The sequence below is a fragment of the Cyanistes caeruleus genome, chromosome 6 (genome assembly GCF_971803275.1).
Source record: "Cyanistes caeruleus chromosome 6, bCyaCae1.hap1.1, whole genome shotgun sequence".
NCBI classification, from domain to species: domain Eukaryota; kingdom Metazoa; phylum Chordata; class Aves; order Passeriformes; family Paridae; genus Cyanistes; species Cyanistes caeruleus.
This window is the reverse complement of record NC_141706.1, coordinates 16,833,782-16,848,752: the sequence shown is the minus strand read 5'-3', so window position 1 is coordinate 16,848,752 and position 14,971 is coordinate 16,833,782.

The following is a 14,971-nucleotide window of genomic DNA, read 5'->3' as shown; positions in this document are numbered from 1 at the left end:
CAGAAGATTTAGGGATTTTTGTGGGATTTCTGTGGGATGTTCTGGGAATTGGTGGAGATTTTGTGGGACATTCCTGTGAATTGGTAGGGTTTTGAAATGATTGAGGGAGTTTTGTGGGACTTCTCTGGAATTTTGTGTGTTTTTTCTGGAATTGTGTGGGATTCTGAGGAGACTTGAATAATTTTGAGGAATTTTTCTTAGATTATTGTAGAACTTGTGGAGGTTTTGTGTGATTTTTGTGTGATTTTGTGGGATATTGAGGCGATTTAGGGATCTTGAGGGATTTCTCATGTATTTTATGGGAATTTGTGGAGATTTGGTGGGATAATTTTCTAGAATTTGGTCGTGTTTTGAGAAGATTTAGGCAATTTTGTGGTGTTTTTTCTTGAATTTTGTGGGAAACTGTGCTGATTTTATTGGGTGTTTCTGGAATTTGGTCAAGTTTTCAGAAGATTTAGGGAATTTTGTGAGATTTTTCCTGGAATTTTGTTGGATATTAGGGAGATTTTGTGGGCTGCTTTTGGAACTTTGAGGGACTTTTCTGGAATTTGGTGAGATTCTGTAGAGAACTGACGAATTATCCGGGATTTTTCATGTATTCTCTGGGAATTTGTGGAGATTCTGTGGGATTTTTGTGGATTTTGGCCGTGTTTTGAGAAGATTTAGAGAATTTTGTGGGATTTTTCTTGAATTTTGTTGGATATTGAGGAGATTTTGTGGGATGTTTGTGGGACTTTGAGGGACTTTTCTGGTATTTGGTGAGATTCTGTAGAGAACTGACGATCTATCAGGGATTTTTCACGTATTCTGTGGGAATTTGTGGAGATTTGGTGGGATTTTTGTGGAATTTTGGTTATGTTTTGAGAAGATTTAGAGAATTTTGTGTGATTTTTCTGGGATTTTGTTGGATATTGAGGACACTTTGTGGGATGTTTCTGGAATTTGGTGGGGCTTTTCAAGAATTTTGTGGTATTTTGAAAAGATTTTGGGAATTTTGTGGTGTTTTTTCTTGAATTTTGTGGGAAACTGTGCTGATTTTATGTGGCGTTTCTGGAATTTGGTCGAGTTCTCAGAAGATTTAGGGATTTTTGTGGGATTTTTGTGGGATGTTCAGGGAATTGGTGGAGATTTTGTGGGATTTTTCCTGGAATTTTGTTGGATACTGGGGAGATTTTGTGGGATGTTTGTGGAACTTTGAGGGACTTTTCTGGAATTTGGTGAGATTCTGTAGAGAACTGACGAATTATCAGGGATTTTTCATGTATTCTCTGGGAATTTGTGGAGATTTGGTGGGATTTTTGTGCATTTTGGCCGTGTTTTGAGAAGATTTAGAGAATTTTGTGTGATTTTTCTGGGATTTTGTTGGATATTGAGGAGATTTTGTGGGATGTTTGTGGAACTTTGAGGGACTTTTTAGGAATTTGGTGAGATTCTGTAGAGAACTGACGAATTATCAGGGATTTGTCATGTATTCTGTGGGAATTTGTGGAGATTCTGTGGGATTTTTCTGGAATTTGGTAGAGTTTTGAGAAGATTTAGGGAATTTTGTGGGACTTTTCTGGGATTTTGTTGGATATTGAGGACATTTTGTGGGATGTTTCTGGAATTTGGTGGGGCTTTTCAAGAATTTTGTGGTATTTTGAAAAGATTTAGGGAATTTTGTGGTGTTTTATCTTGAATTTTGTGGGAAACTGTGCTGATTTTATGGGGCGTTTCTGGAATTTGGTCGAGTTTTCAGAAGTGTTAGGGATTTTTGTGAGATTTTTGTGGGATGTTCTGGGAATTGGTGGAGATTTTGTGGGACATTCCTGTGAATTGGTAGGGTTTTGAAATGATTGAGGGAGTTTTGTGGGACTTCTCTGGAATTTGGTGTGTTTTTTCTGGAATTGTGTGGGATTCTGAGGAGACTTGAAGAATTTTGAGGAATTTTTCTTAGATTTTGTGGTAACTTGTGGAGGTTTTGGGTGATTTTTGCGTGATTTTGTGGGATATTGAGGAGATTTAGGGATCTTGAGGGATTTCTCATGTATTTTGTGGGAATTTGTGGAGATTTGGTGGGATATTTTTCTAGAATTTGGTCGTGTTTTGAGAAGATTTAGGGAATTTTGTGGGATTTTTCCTGGAATTTTGTTGGATACTGGGGAGATTTTGTGGGTGTTTTGTGGAACTTTGAGGGACTTTTCTGGAATTTGGTGAGATTCTGTAGAGAACTGACAAATTATCAGGGATTTTTCATGTATTCTGTGGGAATTTGTGGAGATTCGGTGGGATTTTTGAGGATTTTGGCCGTGTTTTGAGAAGATTTAGGGAATTTTGTGTGGTTTTTCTGGGATTTTGTTGGATATTGAGGAGATTTTGTGGGATGTTTGTGGAACTTTGAGGGACTTTTCTGGAATTTGGTGAGATTCTGTAGAGAACTGACGAATTATCAGGGATTTTTCATGTATTCTGTGGGAATTTGTGGAGATTCGGTGGGATTTTTGTGGATTTTGGCCGTGTTTTGAGAAGATTTAGAGAATTTTGTGGGATTTTTCCTGGAATTTTGTTGGATACTGGGGAGATTTTGTGGGATGTTTGTGGAACTTTGAGGGACTTTTTAGGAATTTGGTGAGATTCTGTAGAGAACTGACGAATTATCAGGGATTTGTCATGTATTCTGTGGGAATTTGTGGAGATTCGGTGGGATTTTTGTGGATTTTGGCCATGTTTTGAGAAGATTTAGGGAATTTTGTGGGACTTTTCTGGGATTTTGTTGGGTATTGAGGAAATTTTGTGGGATGTTTCGGGAATTTGGTGGGGCTTTTCAAGAATTTTGTGGTATTTTGAAAAGATTTAGGGAATTTTGTGGTGTTTTTTCTTGAATTTTGTGGGAAACTGTGCTGATTTTATGGGGCGTTTCTGGAATTTGGTCGAGTTTTCAGAAGATTTAGGGATTTTTGTGGGATTTCTGTGGGATGTTCTGGGAATTGGTGGAGATTTTGTGGGACATTCCTGTGAATTGGTAGGGTTTTGAAATGATTGAGGGAGTTTTGTGGGACTTCTCTGGAATTTTGTGTGTTTTTTCTGGAATTGTGTGGGATTCTGAGGAGACTTGAAGAATTTTGAGGAATTTGTTTTAGATTTTGTGGGAATTTGTGGAGATTCTGTGGGATTTTTCTGGAATTTGGTGGGCCTTTTCAAGGACTTTGTGTGGTTTTGAGGAGACTTGAAGACTTTTGAGGAATTTTTCTTAGATTTTGTGGTAACTTGTGGAGGTTTTGTGGGATTTTTGTGGAATTTTGTGGGATATTGAGGCGATTTCGGGATCTTGAGGGATTTTTCATGTATTTTGTGGGAATTTGTGGAGAATTGGTGGGATATTTTTCTAGAATTTGGTCGTGTTTTGAGAAGATTTAGGGAATTTTGTGGTGTTTTTTCTTGAATTTTGTGGGATATTGAGGAGATTTTGTGGGATGTTTGTGGAACTTTGAGGGACTTTTCTGGAATTTGGTGAGATTCTGTAGAGAACTGACAAATTATCAGGGATTTTTCATGTATTCTGTGGGAATTTGTGGAGATTCGGTGGGATTTTTCTGGAATTTGGTAGAGTTTTGAGAAGATTTAGGGAATTTTGTGGGACTTTTCTGGGATTTTGTTGGATATTGAGGACATTTTGTGGGATGTTTCTGGAATTTGGTGGGGCTTTTCAAGAATTTTGTGGTATTTTGAAAAGGTTTAGGGAATTTTGTGGTGTTTTTTCTTGAATTTTGTGGGAAACTGTGCTGATTTTATGGGGCGTTTCTGGAATTTGGTCGAGTTTTCAGAAGATTTAGGGATTTTTGTGAGATTTTTGTGGGATGTTCTGGGAATTGGTGGAGATTTTGTGGGACATTCCTGTGAATTGGTAGGGTTTTGAAATGATTTAGGGAGTTTTGTGGGACTTCTCTGGAATTTTGTGTGTTTTTTATGGAATTGTGTGGGATTCTTAGGAGACTTGAAGAATTTTGAGGAATTTGTTTTAGATTTTGTGGGAATTTGTGGAGATTCTGTGGGATTTTTCTGGAATTTGGTGGGCCTTTTCAAGGACTTTGTGTGGTTTTGAGGAGACTTGAAGACTTTTGAGGAATTTTTCTTAGATTTTGTGGTAACTTGTGGAGGTTTTGTGGGATTTTTGTGGAATTTTGTGGGATATTGAGGCGATTTCGGGATATTGAGGGATTTTTCATGTATTTTGTGGGAATTTGTGGAGATTTGGTGGGATATTTTTCTAGAATTTGGTCGTGTTTTGAGAAGATTTAGGGAATTTTGTGTGATTTTTCTTGAATTTTGTGGGATATTGAGGAGATTTTGTGGGATGTTTGTGGAACTTTGAGGGACTTTTCTGGAATTTGGTGAGATTCTGTAGAGAACTGACAAATTATCAGGGATTTTTCATGTATTCAGTGGGAATTTGTGGAGATTTGGTGGGATTTTTGTGGATTTTGGCCGTGTTTTGAGAAGATTTAGGGAATTTTGTGGGACTTTTCTGGGATTTTGTTGGGTATTGAGGAAATTTTGTGGGATGTTTCTGGAATTTGGTGGGGCTTTTCAAGAATTTTGTGGTATTTTGAAAAGATTTAGGGAATTTTGTGGTGTTTTTTCTTGAATTTTGTGGGAAACTGTGCTGATTTTATGGGGCGTTTCTGGAATTTGGTCAAGTTTTCAGAAGATTTAGGGATTTTTCTGGGATTTCTGTGGGATGTTCTGGGAATTGGTGGAGATTTTGTGGGACATTCCTGTGAATTGGTAGGGTTTTGAAATGATTGAGGGAGTTTTGTGGGACTTCTCTGGAATTTGGTGGGGTTTTTCTGGAATTGTGTGGGATTCTGAGGAGACTTGAAGAATTTTGAGGAATTTTTCTTAGATTTTGTGGAAACTTGTGGAGGTTTTGGGTGATTTTTGTGTGATTTTGTGGGATATTGAGGAGATTTAGGGATCTTGAGGGATTTTCATGTATTTTGTGGGAATTTGTGGAGATTTGGTGGGATATTTTTCTAGAATTTGGTCGTGTTTTGAGAAGATTTAGGGAATTTTGTGGGATTTTTCCTGGAATTTTGTTGGATACTGGGGAGATTTTGTGGGTGTTTTGTGGAACTTTGAGGGACTTTTCTGGAATTTGGTGAGATTCTGTAGAGAACTGACAAATTATCAGGGATTTTTCATGTATTCTGTGGGAATTTGTGGAGATTCGGTGGGATTTTTGAGGATTTTGGCCGTGTTTTGAGAAGATTTAGGGAATTTTGTGTGATTTTTCTGGGATTTTGTTGGATATTGAGGACATTTTGTGGGATGTTTGTGGAACTTTGAGGGACTTTTCTGGAATTTGGTGAGATTCTGTAGAGAACTGACGAATTATCAGGGATTTGTCATGTATTCCGTAGGAATTTGTGGAGATTCTGTGGGATTTTTCTGGAATTTGGTAGAGTTTTGAGAAGATTTAGGGAATTTTGTGGGACTTTTCTGGGATTTTGTTGGATATTGAGGACATTTTGTGGGATGTTTCTGGAATTTGGTGGGGCTTTTCAAGAATTTTGTGGTATTTTGAAAAGATTTAGGGAATTTTGTGGTGTTTTTTCTTGAATTTTGTGGGAAACTGCTGATTTTATGGGGCGTTTCTGGAATTTGGTTGAGTTTTCAGAAGATTTAGGGATTTTTGTGGGATTTCTGTGGGATGTTCTGGGAATTGGTGGAGATTTTGTGGGACATTCCTGTGAATTGGTAGGGTTTTGAAATGATTTAGGGAGTTTTGTGGGACTTCTCTGGAATTTTGTGTGTTTTTTCTGGAATTGTGTGGGATTCTGAGGAGACTTGAAGAATTTTGAGGAATTTTTCTTAGATTTTGTGGAAACTTGTGGAGGTTTTGGGTGATTTTTGTGTGATTTTGTGGGATATTGAGGAGATTTAGGGATCTTGAGGGATTTCTCATGTATTTTGTGGGAATTTGTGGAGATTTGGTGGGATATTTTTTTAGAATTTGGTCGTGTTTTGAGAAGATTTAGGGAATTTTGGGGGATTTTTCCTGGAATTTTGTTGGATACTGGGGAGATTTTGTGGGATGTTTGTGGAACTTTGAGGGACTTTTTAGGAATTTGGTGAGATTCTGTAGAGAACTGACGAATTATCAGGGATTTGTCATGTATTCTGTGGGAATTTGTGGAGATTCTGTGGGATTTTTCTGGAATTTGGTAGAGTTTTGAGAAGATTTAGGGAATTTTGTGGGACTTTTCTGGGATTTTGTTGGATATTGAGGACATTTTGTGGGATGTTTCGGGAATTTGGTGGGGCTTTTCAAGAATTTTGTGGTATTTTGAAAAGATTTAGGGAATTTTGTGGTGTTTTTTCTTGAATTTTGTGGGAAACTGTGCTGATTTTATGGGGCGTTTCTGGAATTTGGTCGAGTTTTCAGAAGATTTAGGGATTTTTGTGGGATTTCTGTGGGATGTTCTGGGAATTGGTGGAGATTTTGTGGGACATTCCTGTGAATTGGTAGGGTTTTGAAATGATTGAGGGAGTTTTGTGGGACTTCTCTGGAATTTTGTGTGTTTTTTCTGGAATTGTGTGGGATTCTGAGGAGACTTGAAGAATTTTGAGGAATTTTTCTTAGATTATTGTAGAACTTGTGGAGGTTTTGTGTGATTTTTGTGTGATTTTGTGGGATATTGAGGCGATTTCGGGATCTTGAGGGATTTCTCATGTATTTTGTGGGAATTTGTGGAGATTTGGTGGGATAATTTTCTAGAATTTGGTCGTGTTTTGAGAAGATTTAGGCAATTTTGTGGTGTTTTTTCTTGAATTTTGTGGGAAACTGTGCTGATTTTATTGGGCGTTTCTGGAATTTGGTCAAGTTTTCAGAAGATTTAGGGAATTTTGTGAGATTTTTCCTGGAATTTTGTTGGATATTAGGGAGATTTTGTGGGCTGCTTTTGGAACTTTGAGGGACTTTTCTGGAATTTGGTGAGATTCTGTAGAGAACTGACGAATTATCCGGGATTTTTCATGTATTCTCTGGGAATTTGTGGAGATTCTGTGGGATTTTTGTGGATTTTGGCCGTGTTTTGAGAAGATTTAGAGAATTTTGTGGGATTTTTCTTGAATTTTGTTGGATATTGAGGAGATTTTGTGGGATGTTTGTGGAACTTTGAGGGACTTTTCTGGAATTTGGTGAGATTCTGTAGAGAACTGACGATCTATCAGGGATTTTTCACGTATTCTGTGGGAATTTGTGGAGATTTGGTGGGATTTTTGTGGAATTTTGGTTATGTTTTGAGAAGATTTAGAGAATTTTGTGTGATTTTTCTGGGATTTTGTTGGATATTGAGGACACTTTGTGGGATGTTTCTGGAATTTGGTGGGGCTTTTCAAGAATTTTGTGGTATTTTGAAAAGATTTTGGGAATTTTGTGGTGTTTTTTCTTGAATTTTGTGGGAAACTGTGCTGATTTTATGTGGCGTTTCTGGAATTTGGTCGAGTTCTCAGAAGATTTAGGGATTTTTGTGGGATTTTTGTGGGATGTTCAGGGAATTGGTGGAGATTTTGTGGGATTTTTCCTGGAATTTTGTTGGATACTGGGGAGATTTTGTGGGATGTTTGTGGAACTTTGAGGGACTTTTCTGGAATTTGGTGAGATTCTGTAGAGAACTGACGAATTATCAGGGATTTTTCATGTATTCTCTGGGAATTTGTGGAGATTTGGTGGGATTTTTGTGCATTTTGGCCGTGTTTTGAGAAGATTTAGAGAATTTTGTGTGATTTTTCTGGGATTTTGTTGGATATTGAGGAGATTTTGTGGGATGTTTGTGGAACTTTGAGGGACTTTTTAGGAATTTGGTGAGATTCTGTAGAGAACTGACGAATTATCAGGGATTTGTCATGTATTCTGTGGGAATTTGTGGAGATTCTGTGGGATTTTTCTGGAATTTGGTAGAGTTTTGAGAAGATTTAGGGAATTTTGTGGGACTTTTCTGGGATTTTTTTGGATATTGAGGACATTTTGTGGGATGTTTCTGGAATTTGGTGGGGCTTTTCAAGAATTTTGTGGTATTTTGAAAAGATTTAGGGAATTTTGTGGTGTTTTTTCTTGAATTTTGTGGGAAACTGTGCTGATTTTATGGGGCGTTTCTGGAATTTGGTCGAGTTTTCAGAAGTGTTAGGGATTTTTGTGAGATTTTTGTGGGATGTTCTGGGAATTGGTGGAGATTTTGTGGGACATTCCTGTGAATTGGTAGGGTTTTGAAATGATTGAGGGAGTTTTGTGGGACTTCTCTGGAATTTGGTGTGTTTTTTCTGGAATTGTGTGGGATTCTGAGGAGACTTGAAGAATTTTGAGGAATTTTTCTTAGATTTTGTGGTAACTTGTGGAGGTTTTGGGTGATTTTTGCGTGATTTTGTGGGATATTGAGGAGATTTAGGGATCTTGAGGGATTTCTCATGTATTTTGTGGGAATTTGTGGAGATTTGGTGGGATATTTTTCTAGAATTTGGTCGTGTTTTGAGAAGATTTAGGGAATTTTGTGGGATTTTTCCTGGAATTTTGTTGGATACTGGGGAGATTTTGTGGGTGTTTTGTGGAACTTTGAGGGACTTTTTAGGAATTTGGTGAGATTCTGTAGAGAACTGACAAATTATCAGGGATTTTTCATGTATTCTGTGGGAATTTGTGGAGATTTGGTGGGATTTTTCTGGAATTTGGGAGAGTTTTGAGAAGATTTAGGGAATTTTGTGTTGTTTTTTCTTGAATTTTGTGGGAAACTGTGCTGATTTTATGGGGCGCTTCTGGAATTTGGTCAAGTTTTCAGAAGATTTAGGGAATTGTGTGAGATTTTTCCTGGAATTTTGTTGGATATTAGGGAGATTTTGTGGGATGCTTGTGGAACTTTGGGGGACTTTTCTGGTATTTGGTGAGATTCTGTAGAGAACTGACGAATTATCAGGGGTATTTTCATGTATTCTGTGGGAATTTGTGGAGATTCGGTGGGATTTTTGTGGATTTTGGCCATGTTTTGAGAAGATTTAGGGAATTTTGTGGGATTTTTCCTGGAATTTTATTGGATTCCGGGGAGATTTTGTGGGATGTTTGTGGAACTTTGAGGGACTTTTTAGGAATTTGGTGTGATTCTGTAGAGAACTGACGAATTATCAGGGATTTGTCATGTATTCTGTGGGAATTTGTGGAGATTCTGTGGGATTTTTCTGGAATTTGGTAGAGTTTTGAGAAGATTTAGGGAATTTTGTGGGACTTTTCTGGGATTTTTTTGGATATTGAGGACATTTTGTGGGATGTTTCTGGAATTTGGTGGGGCTTTTCAAGAATTTTGTGGTATTTTGAAAAGATTTAGGGAATTTTGTGGTGTTTTTTCTTGAATTTTGTGGGAAACTGTGCTGATATTATTGGGCGTTTCTGGAATTTGGTTGAGTTTTCAGAAGATTTAGGGATTTTTGTGAGATTTTTGTGGGATGTTCTGGGAATTGTTGGAGATTTTGTGGGCCATTCCTGTGCATATGGGGCGTTTCTGGAATTTGGTCGAGTTTTCAGAAGATTTAGGGATTTTTGTGGGATTTCTGTGGGATGTTCTGGGAATTGGTGGAGATTTTGTGGGACATTCCTGTGAATTGGTAGGGTTTTGAAATGATTTAGGGAGTTTTGTGGGACTTCTCTGGAATTTTGTGTGTTTTTTCTGGAATTGTGTGGTTTTGAGGAGACTTGAAGAATTTTGAGGAATTTGTTTTAGATTTTGTGGGAATTTGTGGAGAATCTGTGGGATTTTACTGGAATTTGGTGGGCCTTTTCAAGGACTTTGTGTGGTTTTGAGGAGACTTGAAGAATTTTGAGGAATTTTTCATAGATTTTGTGGAAACTTGTGGAGGTTTTGTGGGATTTTTGTGGGATTTTGTGAGATATTGAGGCGATTTCGGGATCTTGAGGGATTTTTCATGTATTTTGTGTGATTTTGTGGAGATTTGGTGGGACATTTTTCTAGAATTTAGTCGTGTTTTGAGAAGATTTAGGGAATTTTGTGTGATTTTTCTTGAATTTTGTTGGATATTGAGGAGATTTTGTGGGAAGTTTGTGGAACTTTGAGGGACTTTTCTGGAATTTGGTGAGATTCTGGAGAGAACTGACGAATTATCAGGGATTTTTCATGTATTCTGTGGGAATTTGTAGAGATTCGATGGGATTTTTGAGGATTTTGGCTGTGTTTTGAGAAGATTTAAAGAATTTTGTGGGATTTTTCTTGAATTTTGTTGGATATTGAGGAGATTTTGTGGGATGTTTGTGGAACTTTGAGGGACTTTTTAGGAATTTGGTGAGATTCTGTAGAGAACTGACGAATTATCAGGGATTTGTCATGTATTCTGTGGGAATTTGTGGAGATTCTGTGGGATTTTTCTGGAATTTGGTAGAGTTTTGAGAAGATTTAGGGAATTTTGTGGGACTTTTCTGGGATTTTGTTGGATATTGAGGACATTTTGTGGGATGTTTCTGGAATTTGGTGGGGCTTTTCAAGAATTTTGTGGTATTTTGAAAAGATTTAGGCAATTTTGTGGTGTTTTTTCTTGAATTTTGTGGGAAACTGTGCTGATTTTATGGGGCGTTTCTGGAATTTGGTCGAGTTTTCAGAAGTGTTAGGGATTTTTGTGAGATTTTTGTGGGATGTTCTGGGAATTGGTGGAGATTTTGTGGGACATTCCTGTGAATTGGTAGGGTTTTGAAATGATTGAGGGAGTTTTGTGGGACTTCTCTGGAATTTGGTGTGTTTTTTCTGGAATTGTGTGGGATTCTGAGGAGACTTGAAGAATTTTGAGGAATTTGTTTTAGATTTTGTGGGAATTTGTGGAGAATCTGTGGGATTTTACTGGAATTTAGTGGGCCTTTTCAAGGACTTTGTGTGGTTTTGAGGAGACTTGAAGAATTTTGAGGAATTTTTCTTAGATTTTGTGGAAACTTGTGGAGGTTTTGTGTGATTTTTGTGGGATTTTGTGGGATATTGAGGCGATTTCGGGATCTTGAGGGATTTTTCATGTATTTTGTGGGATTTTGTGGAGATTTGGTGGGATATTTTTCTAGAATTTAGTCGTGTTTTGAGAAGATGTAGGGAATTTTGTGGGATTTTTCCTGGAATTTTGTTGGATATTGAGGAGATTTTGTGGGATGTTTGTGGAACTTTGAGGGACTTTTCTGGAATTTGGTGAGATTCTGTAGAGAACTGACGAATTATCAGGGATTTGTCATGTATTCTGTGGGAATTTGTGGAGATTCTGTGGGATTTTTCTGGAATTTGGTAGAGTTTTGAGAAGATTTAGGGAATTTTGTGGGACTTTTCTGGGATTTTTTTGGATATTGAGGACATTTTGTGGGATGTTTCTGGAATTTGGTGGGGCTTTTCAAGAATTTTGTGGTATTTTGAAAAGATTTAGGGAATTTTGTGGTGTTTTTTCTTGAATTTTGTGGGAAACTGTGCTGATTTTATGGGGCGTTTCTGGAATTTGGTCGAGTTTTCAGAAGATTTAGGGATTTTTGTGAGATTTTTGTGGGATGTTCTGGGAATTGTTGGAGATTTTGTGGGACATTCCTGTGCATATGGGGCGTTTCTGGAATTTGGTCGAGTTTTCAGAAGATTTAGGGATTTTTGTGGGATTTCTGTGGGATGTTCTGGGAATTGGTGGAGATTTTGTGGGACATTCCTGTGAATTGGTAGGGTTTTGAAATGATTTAGGGAGTTTTGTGGGACTTCTCTGGAATTTTGTGTGTTTTTTCTGGAATTGTGTGGGATTCTGAGGAGACTTGAAGAATTTTGAGGAATTTTTCTTAGATTTTGTGGAAACTTGTGGAGGTTTTGTGGGATTTTTGTGTGATTTTGTGGGATATTGAGGCGATTTCGGGATCTTGATGGATTTCTCATATATTTTGTGGGAATTTGTGGAGATTTGGTGGGATATTTTTCTAGAATTTGGTCGTGTTTTGAGAAGATTTAGGGAATTTTGTGGTGTTTTTTCTTGAATTTTGTGGGAAACTGGGGAGATTTTTTGGGTGTTTTGTGGAACTTTGAGGGACTTTTCTGGAATTTGGTGAGATTCTGCAGAGAACTGACGAATTATCAGGGATTTTTCATGTATTCTGTGGGAATTTGTGGAGGTTCGGTGGGATTTTTCTGGAATTTTGTTCGTGTTTTGAGAAAATTTAGGGAATTTTGTGTGATTTTTCTGGGATTTTGTTGGGTATTGAGGACATTTTGTGGGATGTTTCTGGAATTTGGTGGGGCTTTTCAAGAATTTTGTGGTATTTTTAAAAGGTTTAGGGAATTGTGTGGTGGTTTTTCTTGAATTTTGTGGGAAACTGTGCTGATTTTATGGGGCGTTTCTGGAATTTGGTTGAGTTTTCAGAAGATTTAGGGATTTTTGTGAGATTTTTGTGGGATGTTCTGGGAATTGGTGGAGATTTTGTGGGACATTCCTGTGAATTGGTAGGGTTTTGAAATGATTTAGGGAGTTTTGTGGGACTTCTCTGGAATTTTGTGTGTTTTTTCTGGAATTGTGTGGTTTTTAGGAGAATTGAAGAATTTTGAGGAATTTGTTTTAGATTTTGTGGGAATTTGTGGAGAATCTGTGGGATTTTACTGGAATTTGGTGGGCCTTTTCAAGGACTTTGTGTGGTTTTGAGGAGACTTGAAGACTTTTGAGGAATTTTTCTTAGATTTTGTGGAAACTTGTGGAGGTTTTGTGTGATTTTTGTGGGATTTTGTGGGATATTGAGGCGACCTCGGGATCTTGAGGGATTTTTCATGTATTTTGTGGGATTTTGTGGAGATTTGGTGGGACATTTTTCTAGAATTTAGTCGTGTTTTGAGAAGATTTAGGGAATTTTGTGGGATTTTTCCTGGAATTTTCTTGGATACTGGGGAGATTTTGTGGGTGTTTGTGGAACTTTGAGGGACTTTTCTGGAATTTGGTGAGATTCTGTAGAGAACTGACGAATTATCAGGGATTTTTCATGTATTCTGTGGGAATTTGTGGAGATTCGGTGGGATTTTTTTGGAATTTGGTAGAGTTTTGAGAAGATTTAGGGAATTTTGTGGGACTTTTCTGGGATTTTGTTGGATATTGAGGACATTTTGTGGGATGTTTCTGGAATTTGGTGGGGCTTTTCAAGAATTTTGTGGAATTTTGAAAAGGTTTAGGGAATTTTGTGGTGTTTTTTCTTGAATTTTGTGGGAAACTGTGCTGATTTTATGGGGCGTTTCTGGAATTTGGTTGAGTTTTCAGAAGATTTAGGGATTTTTGTGAGATTTTTGTGGGATGTTCTGGGAATTGGTGGAGATTTTGTGGGACATTCCTGTGAATTGGTAGGGTTTTGAAATGATTTAGGGAGTTTTGTGGGACTTCTCTGGAATTTTGTGTGTTTTTTCTGGAATTGTGTGGGATTCTGAGGAGACTTGAAGAATTTTGAGGAATTTTTCTTAGATTTTGTGGAAACTTGTGGAGGTTTTGTGGGATTTTTGTGTGATTTTGTGGGATATTGAGGCGATTTCGGGATCTTGATGGATTTCTCATATATTTTGTGGGAATTTGTGGAGATTTGGTGGGATATTTTTCTAGAATTTGGTCGTGTTTTGAGAAGATTTAGGGAATTTTGTGGTGTTTTTTCTTGAATTTTGTGGGAATCTGGGGAGATTTTTTGGGTGTTTTGTGGAACTTTGAGGGACTTTTCTGGAATTTGGTGAGATTCTGCAGAGAACTGACGAATTATCAGGGATTTTTCATGTATTCTGTGGGAATTTGTGGAGGTTCGGTGGGATTTTTCTGGAATTTTGTTCGTGTTTTGAGAAAATTTAGGGAATTTTGTGTGATTTTTCTGGGATTTTGTTGGGTATTGAGGACATTTTGTGGGATGTTTCTGGAATTTGGTGGGGCTTTTCAAGAATTTTGTGGTATTTTTAAAAGGTTTAGGGAATTGTGTGGTGGTTTTTCTTGAATTTTGTGGGAAACTGTGCTGATTTTATGGGGCGTTTCTGGAATTTGGTTGAGTTTTCAGAAGATTTAGGGATTTTTGTGAGATTTTTGTGGGATGTTCTGGGAATTGGTGGAGATTTTGTGGGACATTCCTGTGAATTGGTAGGGTTTTGAAATGATTTAGGGAGTTTTGTGGGACTTCTCTGGAATTTTGTGTGTTTTTTCTGGAATTGTGTGGTTTTTAGGAGAATTGAAGAATTTTGAGGAATTTGTTTTAGATTTTGTGGGAATTTGTGGAGAATCTGTGGGATTTTACTGGAATTTGGTGGGCCTTTTCAAGGACTTTGTGTGGTTTTGAGGAGACTTGAAGACTTTTGAGGAATTTTTCTTAGATTTTGTGGAAACTTGTGGAGGTTTTGTGTGATTTTTGTGGGATTTTGTGGGATATTGAGGCGACCTCGGGATCTTGAGGGATTTTTCATGTATTTTGTGGGATTTTGTGGAGATTTGGTGGGACATTTTTCTAGAATTTAGTCGTGTTTTGAGAAGATTTAGGGAATTTTGTGGGATTTTTCCTGGAATTTTCTTGGATACTGGGGAGATTTTGTGGGTGTTTGTGGAACTTTGAGGGACTTTTCTGGAATTTGGTGAGATTCTGTAGAGAACTGACGAATTATCAGGGGTATTTTCATGTATTCTGTGGGAATTTGTGGAGATTCGGTGGGATTTTTGTGGATTTTGGCCATGTTTTGAGAAGATTTAGGGAATTTTGTGGGACTTTTCTGGGATTTTGTTGGATATTGAGGACATTTTGTGGGATGTTTCTGGAATTTGGTGGGGCTTTTCAAGAATTTTGTGGAATTTTGAAAAGGTTTAGGGAATTTTGTGGTGTTTTTTCTTGAATTTTGTGGGAAACTGAGGAGATTTTTTGGGTGTTTTGTGGAACTTTGAGGGACTTTTCTGGAATTTGGTGAGATTCTGCAGAGAACTGACGAATTATCAGGGA